Genomic DNA, 13,633 nt, shown 5'->3' with positions numbered 1-13,633 from the left:
AAGGAAATACATGCCTCTATATATCATTCACTGTACTAGTGTTAGTAATTAATGAAAACAAGGATTCTTTTATATTATTATATATATAATATTTTTTTTTTGTATTAAGTATTTATTTTTCTTGAATATTTATATATATTTCCCGAGAGTACATGTTATTACATACAGTATCTGGACCAAAATCATAATATATTGATCAAGCTACTATTAGATATTTTTCCATCTTTATATCTTTATGTCTCTATATTAGTGGTGTGTCTATTGTTTTCTGGAAACAGATCAATGACCTAGGATCAATAGTAGACATAGCTCTGATCTCTTTGTTCGTTTGTTAGTTAATTGACAGCTGCAATAGTAATTAGGAAAAAAGGTGTATAAAAGAGCCCAAAGGCTTTGGAGGCGGTACTTCTGATGAAAAAGCCCCGGGATTGAGGCTGAGAAACGCGTCAAGCTCCCCGCCTGGCAATTTGCCCGTCATCCTGCTGACCACCGGTAGATGCACGGCTTACATCTAGCAGCACAGCTCGGACGTCTTCCACGGCAATTGCATTGCCCGGCACTCTGCACGGCATACTGCTGACCGCCACGGAGATACAAGTTATAGGCTGCTTCCGACAGCCGCTTCATAACCACAGGGAAAGAGCGGTCAGCTTTAGCCACTTCATAACCACAGTGAGAGAGCGGTCAGCTTCAGCCGCTTTATAACCACAGTGAGAGAGCGGTCAGCTTCGTCCACAATATGGAATAAAGACTCTTCAGTTATCCACAGCTCTGGTTAGATCGGTTTCGGCTCCAGTGCCGTCAAGTGGGTAGCCGGCGCCCACAAATCATCACACGATCATCTGCACCGTTAGTGGCTGGGGTAAGCATAATTAACAGACTGCCAAATAGCATTCCTGCTTAAAACTGTTAATGTGCTATATACAACAAATATACAAAATTAAATACCCCCTGCTAAGCCGCTCAAGTTGTGTTTAATATTACCGGAGCACTGGAAAAGTGGAATTATTAATCGTGGACTTTGCTAATTGTTCCACTATTGAGGGACTCTCACGTACACCCATAGAAGCATTATATGGACCTTTCTGTCTAGTGGATATACGGGTGGAGATTTATACTGAATTAATTGGTCTACTGCAGAGTGTCACATTATGTTATTCTAAACATTAAATGAATACATTATTAGTAGGAGCATTTTGCTAGTAAGTTATAGTAAATTGTTACAGTGTTTTGTGCATGTTTCAAAGAAATTTCACATGTTTTTAGTCACAGGATGTTTAACAATACATTTTGAATTAAAAAAAAATAAATTATTATATCGATAATGATAGCGCTTCATTCCGTTTGATATTCAGTTTCTGTTTTTTGAGGCTCAGCACCTCAATTTGTGAAGCAGCAGTCATTCTCGATTAGTTGTCTCATAGCCAGCCTACTAGCGCCCCCTCGTTTTTGTGATTTTGAATTTTTCTTCTTTTTGCTGTGGAGTGGGCAGCTCAGTAATTACCATGTCAGGTCTTAAATGTATTACTGAACGTCTAGAGAGACATAGTAAATATATAGTTAATTCTGGTGATAATTTTGATATATCCGCCTCTGAGGGCGATAGTGAAATGTATAAATTGTTTAATAAGATGGAATCATTATGTTTGTCGGAAACCCGTCATTGGTGGGACCAGGTCACTCTCCAAAAATATCTGGATAAGGACCTGATCCCAAGGGGTTTGAGAATATTTAAAAACTCCTCATTTAAAGAAGATGAACAGTTTATGGAGATGTGGAATAATGCCCTAGATGATTGCTCTAAAAATCTTATGAAATTATTAATTAAATACAGAGGAGAAAGAGTTATAGAAATTCAGAAAGAAATTGAGCAAGTTTATGGAGATCTAAAAAAAATTCTCACAACACCCAAGTTTTGTAATGAGAGATAATAGGATTAACTGCAGAGTAGAAGATTTTGAAAAAGAGCTGATTAATAGAAAAGATGAGAAACTACATAGAGACAAGGAAGATTATTGTAAGGATCAGATACGTACATATAATAGAAAAACCAGAGAACATAAGTATATGGCACCCTCTAGAGATTTTTCAGGAAATAGAAATGGTAGGAGAGGTTACTATTCTCCATATAGGAATCATTGGAAACAAAATCCAAGTGAATTAAAACCACAACAATATAGGCAGAGAGACTTCCCACAAAGAGATCAGAGACAATATAATTTTAAAAGAAGAGAATATAGACCCAGGGAGGTTTCTACACACAACAGATTTGAGCCACTGAATGATCTGGAGGCTCAAGCATCTGTTTTTTCCCCCTCTTACAGAGGGGACAATAGAAAGCTGTCACCAAGTCGGCAACAATCACGTTTTTTAGGGAAGGGCAATTTTACCAATCATCAAAGGTCCCCACAATTTCGAGGAAGAGAGGATCACGAAGTAAGATGGAGTGGAAAGAGGGGAAGGGAGGAGGGAGAAGAAGAGAGAGAGGATGTAGAGGAGGGAGGAAGCTCAGCAAAAATTCCAAACAAAAGTGTCAGGAGGAGATAGGCCCCACTGGGGTATTTAATCTCTCAGACAAATCTATATCCAATGATGAAATGACATTACTTAAAAAGGGTCTTAAATTTGCCCCTTCAGCGAAACCTGATCTGTTTGGAGTCTTTGTTGATCTTAATAGGTTCATTAGGACTTTAAGTCGTAAGAGGTATTTTGCCATTAAGGAACTAAATCGAAAGGGACTCATGGGGGACCCCATCGTACTGGATTCCAATGATCAGATTCCCCTTGAAATATTGGAGTCTCTTTTTTCTGAAAATGTAGTTGATCAAGCAGAATCCACACTAACAACAAAAGTATATGATATTACTAGTAAAGAAGTACTTTTTAAGAAACCATCTGACTTCTATCCTCTACAATACCAAGGACCTTTCATAGAAAGTTTTTATTCCACCACTATGAAGGATTTCAGGAAACTTTGTCAAAAAACAGAATCTAGTAGAAACAAGAATAGGTTCTGTAAAGATAACCTTACTAAAAAAGAGAGAATGGCCCTTAAAAAACTTATGGCTGACACTGATCTTATATTTAGACAGGCAGATAAAGGTGGGGGTCTTGTGATACAGAATAGAAGAGATTACATTTTTGAAGCTGAAAGACAATTAAATAACGGTTCTTTCTATACGAAATTAAAAACTGACCCCACGGCTACTTATCAGATTGAATTAAAAACCCTTTTGGATTCAGCTCTTGCGAATGGCACTATATCTAAAGACACATGGCACTTTTTGTTTTCTTTGCACCCTGTCACTCCTATATATTACCATTTACCAAAAATTCACAAACACATCACAGTTCCACCCGGTCGGCCTATTATTTCTGGTGTTGGCTCATTAACCACTAATTTATCTTCTTTTGTTGATGCACATCTTCAAGGTTATGTAATGTCACTGCAGTCTTATTTAAGAGACACATCAGATTTTTTTGAACAAAATAAATAAAATTGTCTGGAAAGATACTTATAAGCTCATAAATGCGATGTTCAAGCATTGTATACGAACATCCCACACAACAAAGGGATATTGGCTGTACAATATTATCTACAGAATGAACCCACTATTTCTGAGTCGTTACGTAGCTTTCTATTATCATCCATTCAATTTATTCTGTCACACAACTATTTTTTGTTTGAATCACAATTTTTTTTGCAGTCACTGGGCACAGCCATGGGGACCAAGTTCGCTCCGAGTTTTGCCAACCTCTATATGGGACGTTTCGAGGAGCGCCATGTTTGGGGTGGCGGACACGGGGCGAACTTGGTCTTCTTCGGGTGTTATATAGACGATTTATTTATAATTTGGGATGGGGATCACACCACAGTCACAGATTTAATTTAGAGTTTTAATAATAATGAATTTAATTTGAAGTTCACGCATAATGTAAGTGATACTTCTCTTAATTTTTTGGATATTACAGTAAAAGTAATTGATAAACAACTTCAGACGGTCACGTTCACTAAGGATGTAGATAGAAAATAAATATCTTCACTTTGATAGTTGCCATCACAAGAGTTGGAAAACCAATATCCCAAAGGGTCAATTTATGCAAATTCATAGAAATTGTTCGAATGATACAGATTACAACACACAGATAGAAGCCTTAATTGCATCTTTTTTAAAACAAGGGTACCCTAAAAATCTATTAGAAAAAATGCGCATAGAGGTGAATTCAATGGATAGAGAAGAACTCCTTGCGCCTAAGAAATATAAGAAGAACCCATTAGAAACGAGTTCTAAACATTCAATGACTTTTGTAACGAAATATAATACATCAGCCACTGAGATCAAACGCATTATCAACAAAAACTACAGTTTGTTGAAGCTTGATAAATTTTTATCAAATGACATTCGTGACTCACAGAAAGTTGTCTTTAGAAAGGCTGATAGCCTAAAATCTAAACTAGCACCAAGTATGTTGAGACCTGGTTTTAATAAGACAATCAATACAACAAATTGGCTAGATGTAAATCCTAAACCAAAAGGTTTTTTCAAGTGTGGTAAACCTAGGTGCCATACTTGTGATCATGCAGCACATCGCTGCAGTACCATCACATCATTCAGCAATAAAGAAATGTTTGAATTGGGATTTTTTCTTAACTGTCAGTCCCATTATGTCATATATGTAGTCACCTGCGGGTGCGGCATCCAATATGTGGGCCGCACCACAAGAACATTGAATGTTCGGTTTCTAGAACGTAGGAGATTCCTTATTAAAGGTAATAGAACACATAGTTTACCACATCATTTTGAAACATGTCACAAGGGGATCCTTAAAGATGTGAAAGTTCAAGCCATTGAACAGATCCCCCCCTCAATCAGAGGAGGAGATAGGTTCAAGAAGCTCTGTCGTAAGGAGGCATTTTGGATCTATAAACTTGGAACCATGGTTCCTGCAGGCCTTAATGATACCATCGAACTTAATAACATATAAGTATTTGTTCTTTCATTTTTCCCTTTTCCAATATATGAATATACAAATTCCCCTCCCCCTTTGTCGTCCTTTTCTTCCTTGTTCTCTTCCCAATTCCATTTTTCCTCTATAGGTTATTAGACACTTTAGAGGCAATTTATTGCATTAGGGTTAGTTGCCCTAACCCTATAGTTTCCAGATACGAATATACTTCTGGCTTGTGCATTGAGATTGTTTTTTTTCTCTATGTAGAGAGGTAGGGTGGACTTTAGGATTCACCAGTGAAAGGAAATACATGCCTCTATATATCATTCATTGTACTAGTGTTAGTAATAAATTAAAACAAGGATTCTTTTATATTATTATATATATAAAAAAAATTTTTTATTAAGTATTTATTTTTCTTGAATATTTATATATATTTCCCGAGAGTACATGTTATTACATACAGTATCTGGTCCAAAATCATAATATATTGATCAAGCTACTATTAGATATTTTTCCATCTTTATATCTTTATGTCTCTATATTAGGGGTGTGTCTATTGTTTTCTGGAAACAGATCAATGACCTAAAATAATTAATTTTTAATTATATTCTTTTATTTTTATCATCTCTGCTCTGTTTATGTTCTATTGGTACTTGAAACCTTTTACCATAGAGTCTTAACAATTAAAAAATGATGATTAAAAGGTTTTTTCAGCTTTTAACGTATTTTGAAATATTATTAGGCTTAATTGATTGCATGTGGTAAGGTCTGGCTATGAGACACTGATTTTTAACTTTGCTATTAGACCTATGCCCTGCTAAAAGGCAGCTGTATTCATATATATATAATATACATTGTAAATTGATACTACTCTCTGTAATACATTGAAACAATTTTTTAGATTGTTTTTAAGATTATAAAATGCTTTTTATTTGCATATTAATGTACTATTAATCAAGGGCTAGGATCAATAGTAGACATAGCTCTGATCTCTTTGTTCGTTTGTTAGTTAATTGACAGCTGCAATAGTAATTAGGAAAAAAGGTGTATAAAAGAGCCCAAAGGCTTTGGAGGCGGTACTTCTGATGAAACAGCCCCGGGATTGAGGCTGAGAAACGCGTCAAGCTCCCCGCCTGGCAATTTGCCCGTCATCCTGCTGACCACCGGTAGATGCACGGCTTACATCTAGCAGCACGGCTCGGACGTCTTCCACGGCAATTGCATTGCCCGGCACTCTGCACGGCATACTGCTGACCGCCACGGAGATACAAGTTACAGGCTGCTTCCGACAGCCGCTTCATAACCACAGGGAAAGAGCGGTCAGCTTTAGCCGCTTCATAACCACAGTGAGAGAGCGGTCAGCTTCAGCCGCTTTATAACCACAGTGAGAGAGCGGTCAGCTTCGTCCACAATATGGAATAAAGACTCTTCAGTTATCCACAGCTCTGGTTAGATCGGTTTCGGCTCCAGTGCCGTCAAGTGGGTAGCCGGCGCCCACAAATCATCACACGATCATCTGCACCGTTAGTGGCTGGGGTAAGCATAATTAACAGACTGCCAAATAGCATTCCTGCTTAAAACTGTTAATGTGCTATATACAACAAATATACAAAATTAAATACCCCCTGCTAAGCCGCTCAAGTTGTGTTTAATATTACCGGAGCACTGGAAAAGTGGAATTATTAATCGTGGACTTTGCTAATTGTTCCACTATTGAGGGACTCTCACGTACACCCATAGAAGCATTATATGGACCTTTCTGTCTAGTGGATATACGGGTGGAGATTTATACTGAATTAATTGGTCTACTGCAGAGTGTCACATTATGTTTTTCTAAACATTAAATGAATACATTATTAGTAGGAGCATTTTGCCAGTAAGTTATAGTAAATTGTTACAGTGTTTTGTGCATGTTTCAAAGAAATTTCACATGTTTTTAGTCACAGGATGTTTAACAATACATTTTGAATTTTTAAAAAATAAATTATTATATCGATAATGATAGCGCTTCATTCCGTTTGATATTCAGTTTCTGTTTTTTGAGGCTCAGCACCTCAATTTGTGAAGCAGCAGTCATTCTCGATTAGTTGTCTCATAGCCAGCCTACTAGCGCCCCCTCGTTTTTGTGATTTTGGATTTTTCTTCTTTTTGCTGTGGAGTGGGCAGCTCAGTAATTACCATGTCAGGTCTTAAATGTATTACTGAACGTCTAGAGAGACGTAGTAAATATATAGTTAATTCTGGTGATAATTTTGATATATCCGCCTCTGAGGGCGATAGTGAAATGTATAAATTATTTAATAAGATGGAATCATTATGTTTGGCGGAAACCCGTCATTGGTGGGACCAGGTCACTCTCCAAAAATATCTGGATAAGGACCTGATCCCAAGGGGTTTGAGAATATTTAAAAACTCCTCATTTAAAGAAGATGAACAGTTTATGGAGATGTGGAATAATGCCCTAGATGATTGCTCTAAAAATCTTATGAAATTATTAATTAAATACAGAGGAGAAAGAGTTATAGAAATTCAGAAAAAATTGAACACGTTTATGGAGATCTAAAAAAATTCTCACAACACCCAAGTTTTGTAATGAGAGATAATAGGATTAACTGCAGAGTAGAAGATTTTGAAAAAGAGCTGATTAATAGAAAAGATGAGAAACTACATAGAGACAAGGAAGATTATTGTAAGGATCAGATACGTACATATAATAGAAAAACCAGAGAACATAAGTATATGGCACCCTCTAGAGATTTTTCAGGAAATAGAAATGGTAGGAGAGGCTACTATTCTCCGAATAGGAATCATTGGAAACAAAATCCAAGTGAATTCAAACCACAACAATATAGGCAGAGAGACTTCCCACAAAGAGATCAGAGACAATATAATATTAAAAGAAGAGAATATAGACCCAGGGAGGTTTCTACACACAACAGATTTGAGCCACTGAATGATCTGGAGGCTCAAGCATCTGGTTTTTCCCCCTCTTACAGAGGGGACAATAGAAAGCCGTCACCAAGTCGGCAACAATCACGTTTTTTAGGGAAGGGCAATTTTACCAATCATCAAAGGTCCCCACAATTTCGAGGAAGAGAGGATCACGAAGTAAGATGGAGTGGAAAGAGGGGAAGGGAGGAGGGAGAAGAAGAGAGAGAGGATGTAGAGGAGGGAGGAAGCTCAGCAAAAATTCCAAACAAAAGTGTCAGGAGGAGATAGGCCCCACTGGGGTATTTAATCTCTCAGACAAATCTATATCCAATGATGAAATGACATTACTTAAAAAGGGTCTTAAATTTGCCCCTTCAGCGAAACCTGATCTGTTTGGATTATTTGTTGATCTTAATAGGTTCGTTAGGACTTTAAGTCGTAAGAGGTATTTTGCCATTAAGGAACTAAATAGAAAGGGACTCATGGGGGACCCCATCGTACTGGATTCCAATGATCAGATTCCCCTTGAAATATTGGAGTCTCTTCTTTCTGAAAATGTAGTTGATCAAGAAGAATCCACACTAACAACAAAAGTATATGATATTACTAGTAAAGAAGTACTTTTTAAGAAACCATCTGACTTCTATCCTCTACAATACCAAGGACCTTTCATAGAAAGTTTTTATTCCACCACTATGGAGGATTTCAGGAAACTTTGACAAAAGACAGAATCTAGTAGAAACAAGAATAGGTTCTGTAAAGATAACCTTACTAAAAAAGAGAGAATGGCCCTTAAAAAACTTATGGCTGACACTGATCTTATATTTAGACAGGCAGATAAAGGTGGGGGTCTTGTGATACAGAATAGAAGAGATTACATTTTTGAAGCTGAAAGACAATTAAATAACGGTTCTTTCTATACGAAATTAAAAACTGACCCCACGGCTACTTATCAGATTGAATTAAAAACCCTTTTGGATTCAGCTCTTGCGAATGGCACTATATCTAAAGACACATGGCACTTTTTGTTTTCTTTGCACCCTGTCACTCCTATATATTACCATTTACCAAAAATTCACAAACACATCACAGTTCCATCTGGTCGGCCTGTTATTTCTGGTGTTGGCTCATTAACCACTAATTTATCTTCTTTTGTTGATGCACATCTTCAAGGTTATGTAATGTCACTGCAGTCTTATTTAAGAGACACATCAGATTTTTTGAACAAAATAAATAAAATTGTCTGGAAAGATACTTATAAGCTCATAACATGCGATGTTCAAGCATTGTATACGAACATCCTACACAACAAAGGGATATTGGCTGTACAATATTATCTACAGAATGATCCCACTATTTCTGAGTCGTTACGTAGCTTTCTATTATCATCCATTCAATTTATTCTGTCACACAACTCATTTTTGTTTGAATCACCTTTTTTTTTGCAGTCACTGGGCACAGCCATGGGGACCAAGTTCGCTCCGAGTTTTGCCAACCTCTATATGGGACGTTTCGAGGAGCGCCATGTTTGGGGTGGCGGACACGGGGCGAACTTGGTCTTCTTCGGGCGTTATATAGACGATTTATTTATAATTTGGGATGGGGATCACACCACAGTCACAGATTTAATTCAGAGTTTTAATAATAATGAATTTAATTTGAAGTTCACGCATAATGTAAGTGATACTTCTCTTAATTTTTTGGATATTACAGTAAAAGTAATTGATAAACAACTTCACACGGTCACGTTCACTAAGGATGTAGATAGCAATAAATATCTTCACTTTGATAGTTACCATCACAAGAGTTGGAAAACCAATATCCCAAAGGGTCAATTTATGCGATTCATAGAAATTGTTCGAATGATACAGATTACAACACACAGATAGAAGCCTTAATTGCATCTTTTTTAAAACAAGGGTACCCTAAAAATCTATTAGAAAAAATGCGTATAGAGGTGAATTCAATGGATAGAGAAGTACTCCTTGTGCCTAAGAAAAATAAGAAGAACCCATTAGAAACGAGTTCTAAACATTCAATGACTTTCGTAACGAAATATAATACATCAGCCACTGAGATCAAACGCATTATCAACAAAAACTACAGTTTGTTGAAGCTTGATAAATTTTTATCAAATGACATTCGTGACTCACAGAAAGTTGTCTTTAGAAAGGCTGATAGCCTAAAATCTAAACTAGCATCAAGTATGTTGAGACCTGGTTTTAATAAGACAATCAATACAACAAATTGGCTAGATGTAAATCCTAAACCAAAAGGTTTTTTCAAGTGTGGTAAACCTAGGTGCCATACTTGTGATCATGCAGCACATCGCTGCAGTACCATCACATCATTCAGCAATAAAGAAATGTTTGAATTGGGATTTTTTCTTAACTGTCAGTCCCATTATGTCATATATGTAGTCACCTGCGGGTGCGGCATCCAATATGTGGGCCGCACCACAAGAACATTGTGTTAGGCGCCGGGGTCCGCTTGTCCGCGCGACCCGGCGCCTAGCAACTAGTGACGCCGTGCACGTACAGCCGCCGGCTCCCTAGCAACGCTAGGCGCCGGGCGCGCTGAAGCCGCACGGACCGCGTTCCCCGTTGCTTGGTTTTAGGATTTAATGCGTTCACCTGTTCTCTGGCCGTGCAGCAAGGCAGCTGCACGGCATTTAGTCCAATCAGCCTCTAAACAGCTGATTGGAGGACTCCCTGTTAAGTACACTCCCAGGGCTTCTCACAGACGCCGGTAATAGCTTCCTGCATGCTGCCTTTGTTTGCTGAGAGTCTGTTTTTCAGTCCTGCTGTATCCGGTCATTCCAGTCCTCAGAAGTCCTGTACTCGGGAGTTACCATCTCGTCCCTGGAGTCCTGACTGATCACGTTTTATATCCAGTGGTGTTCGTGAGTTGCGGCTCTGCCGTGTGTTGCGGCTCAGCCGCTTACCTTTTATATTTTGTGTTTGGAGCATTTGCGGAGGGTTCCGCTTCCACAAGTCCTCTCTGGTACTTGGCGGTGCTGGGTAGGAGAATTGGACAAGTGGATATTTTGGTTGTCCTTTTCCTAGGCGGTTTCTCCGCACATATTATAGTTTTGAGTTTGCTTAGCCCCTGGCCTGGTTGTTTAGTTAGAGGGCCTCTTGTTATCACCCTGTCTCGGGTTTCCCTTTGTCTCTCATTAAGACCGGGGGGCATCGAAGTTGGGCAGACATAATCCGCCCTTCAAACGCGGCTGCCAAGGGCTCAAGAAACCATAGTCTCGCAGGGGATTTCTGACAACACGGGTGAGACAACAGAGTTAGGGCGCCAGGGGCTATTTTCCTGTCCTGCTCCCTTCCCCAGCATTCCGTTCCAGTGCTCCGGTCCTTGCCATAAGATCTCCTCTAACCAGAGTGCTGGAATCATAACATTATTACCGGCCATACCAAAACTTAAAATTAAACGGGGTTTAATTTTTTCTCATTCAGTTTTGTGGGAGTTTATCGGCCTCATGAATCCAACAGGTTTAGGGCCAAATCCTGGTCAGCTCTTAGTCAGCCAGATTCAAGAACTTACTCAGATGGTTCAGGATCTTTCTCTTCGGGTGAAGTCGCAGGAAGATCTTTTGCGAGCTTCCCCAAGGGTAGTCCCTGAACCAAAGATGCATTTGCCTGACCGTTTTTCTGGTGATAGAAAAGAGTTTTTTAATTTTAAAGAATCCTGTAAACTTTATTTTCGTTTAAGACCGACTTCCTCGGGTACTGAATCTCAGCGGGTCGGGATTATTATTTCTTTGCTCCAGGGGGGTCCTCAGACCTGGGCATTTGGTTTAAGAGCAGAGGATCCGGCATTGTTGTCAGTTGATGCTTTTTTTGAGTCTTTAGGTCTCTTGTATGATGACCCTGATAGAGAGGCGTCCGCTGAAAGTCAGTTGCGCGCTCTCAGACAGGGTAGAAATCATGCGGAGGTTTATTGTACGGAGTTTCGCCGTTGGTCGAACGACTGTGGCTGGAATGACTCAGCCCTGCGCAGTCATTTTCGCCTCGGCTTACCAGAGTCTCTAAAAGACAGTCTCCTTCAGTACCCCGCTCCTGAGACTCTCGATAAACTCATGGAGCTTTCTATTAAGATTGATCGTCGTCTCAGAGAGCGGAGGGCTGAAAAAGGAGCACCTGTAAGGTCAACTCCGTGTGTATATTCCATTCCTGAAGACGTAGAGGAGCCCATGCAGATGGGTCTCTCCCGGCTGTCTCCTGAAGAAAGAGCCAGAAGGCAAAATTCTGGTCTTTGTCTGTACTGTGGGGGTAAGGGACATTTTGCTCGTAATTGTCCGAACAAGTCGGGAAACGCTTTGACCAGGTGAATTGTGAGGGGGTTCACCTAGGTCTGCAGCTTATCTCCTCGAATAACTCCCTTTTAGTCCCAGTTAAAGTTTCCTTTGGCAGCCTCAGTTCTTCGGTGTCGGCTTTTGTTGACAGTGGAGCTGCAGGAAACTTTATGGATTTAACTTGGACTAAGGCCTTAGGCATTCCTCAGTTACCTTTGGGTAGGTGTGTCACCATGCATGGCTTAGATGGGAGTCCGCTGTCTAATGGGATTATTTCTCTCCGTACACCTCCTGTACTACTTACAGTAGGAGCTCTACATTCAGAGAAAATCGAGTTCTTTCTTACACATTGCCCAGCAGTTCCAGTTGTTCTGGGTCACCCTTGGCTGGCCTTTCATAATCCCACCATTGATTGGCGGTCGGGGGAGATTTCAAAGTGGGGTACTTTTTGTGATAAGGAATGTATCACGTTTCCAGTCAGAGTAGCAGCTATCATTCCAGAACCCATTCCGGTGGAATACCAGGAGTTTGCTGATGTTTTCTCCAAAGGCAATGCGGACATTCTGCCTCCCCATCGGCCTTATGATTGTGCTATTGAGTTAATTCCTGGTGCCGCATTGCCAAAGGGAAGATTATATGCATTATCCGGGCCAGAAACTGCGGCTATGAATGATTATGTAAAGGAGAGCCTTGAGAAAGGATTTATTAGACCATCAAAATCTCCTTTAAGTGCAGGCTTCTTCTTTGTGGAGAAAAAGGATGGCTCGCTTAGACCTTGCATTGATTTTAGAGCCCTGAATAAGATCTCAGTTAAAAACACCTATCCTTTGCCGTTGATTTCTGTACTCTTTGATCAGTTACGTTCTGCTGTGATTTTTTCTAAAATTGACCTTAGAGGAGCGTACAACCTCATCCGAATTAAATCTGGAGATGAGTGGAAAACGGCCTTCAGTACTCAGTCGGGTCACTACGAGTACCTGGTGATGCCGTTCGGCTTGTCTAATGCTCCAGCAGTTTTTCAAGACCTCATTAACGATGTGCTCCGTGACTTCCTAGGGAAATTCGTGGTCGTTTACTTAGACGACATCCTGATTTATTCTGAATCAATGGAACAACATGTTACCCAGGTGCGTCTGGTTCTTCAAAAGTTACGTGAGAATCATTTATATGCCAAGCTGGAGAAGTGTGAGTTTCATGTCACGGAAGTATCTTTTTTAGGGTACATTATTTCCCCTCGGGGATTTTCCATGGAACCAAAGAAGCTCCAGGCCATCCTTAGTTGGGCGCAACCCACCAATTTAAAAGCAATTCAGCGCTTTTTAGGGTTTGCGAATTATTATAGGAGGTTCATTCATTCTTTTTCTGACCTGGTTGCTCCCATTGTAGCGCTGACAAAGAAAGGAGCGGATCCTACCAACTGGTCGCGTGAAGCTGAGTTGTCCTTCC

This window comes from Pseudophryne corroboree, chromosome 1, assembly GCF_028390025.1.
Source record: "Pseudophryne corroboree isolate aPseCor3 chromosome 1, aPseCor3.hap2, whole genome shotgun sequence".
Taxonomy (NCBI): Eukaryota; Metazoa; Chordata; class Amphibia; order Anura; family Myobatrachidae; genus Pseudophryne; species Pseudophryne corroboree.
Note: the sequence above shows the minus strand (reverse complement) of the source record.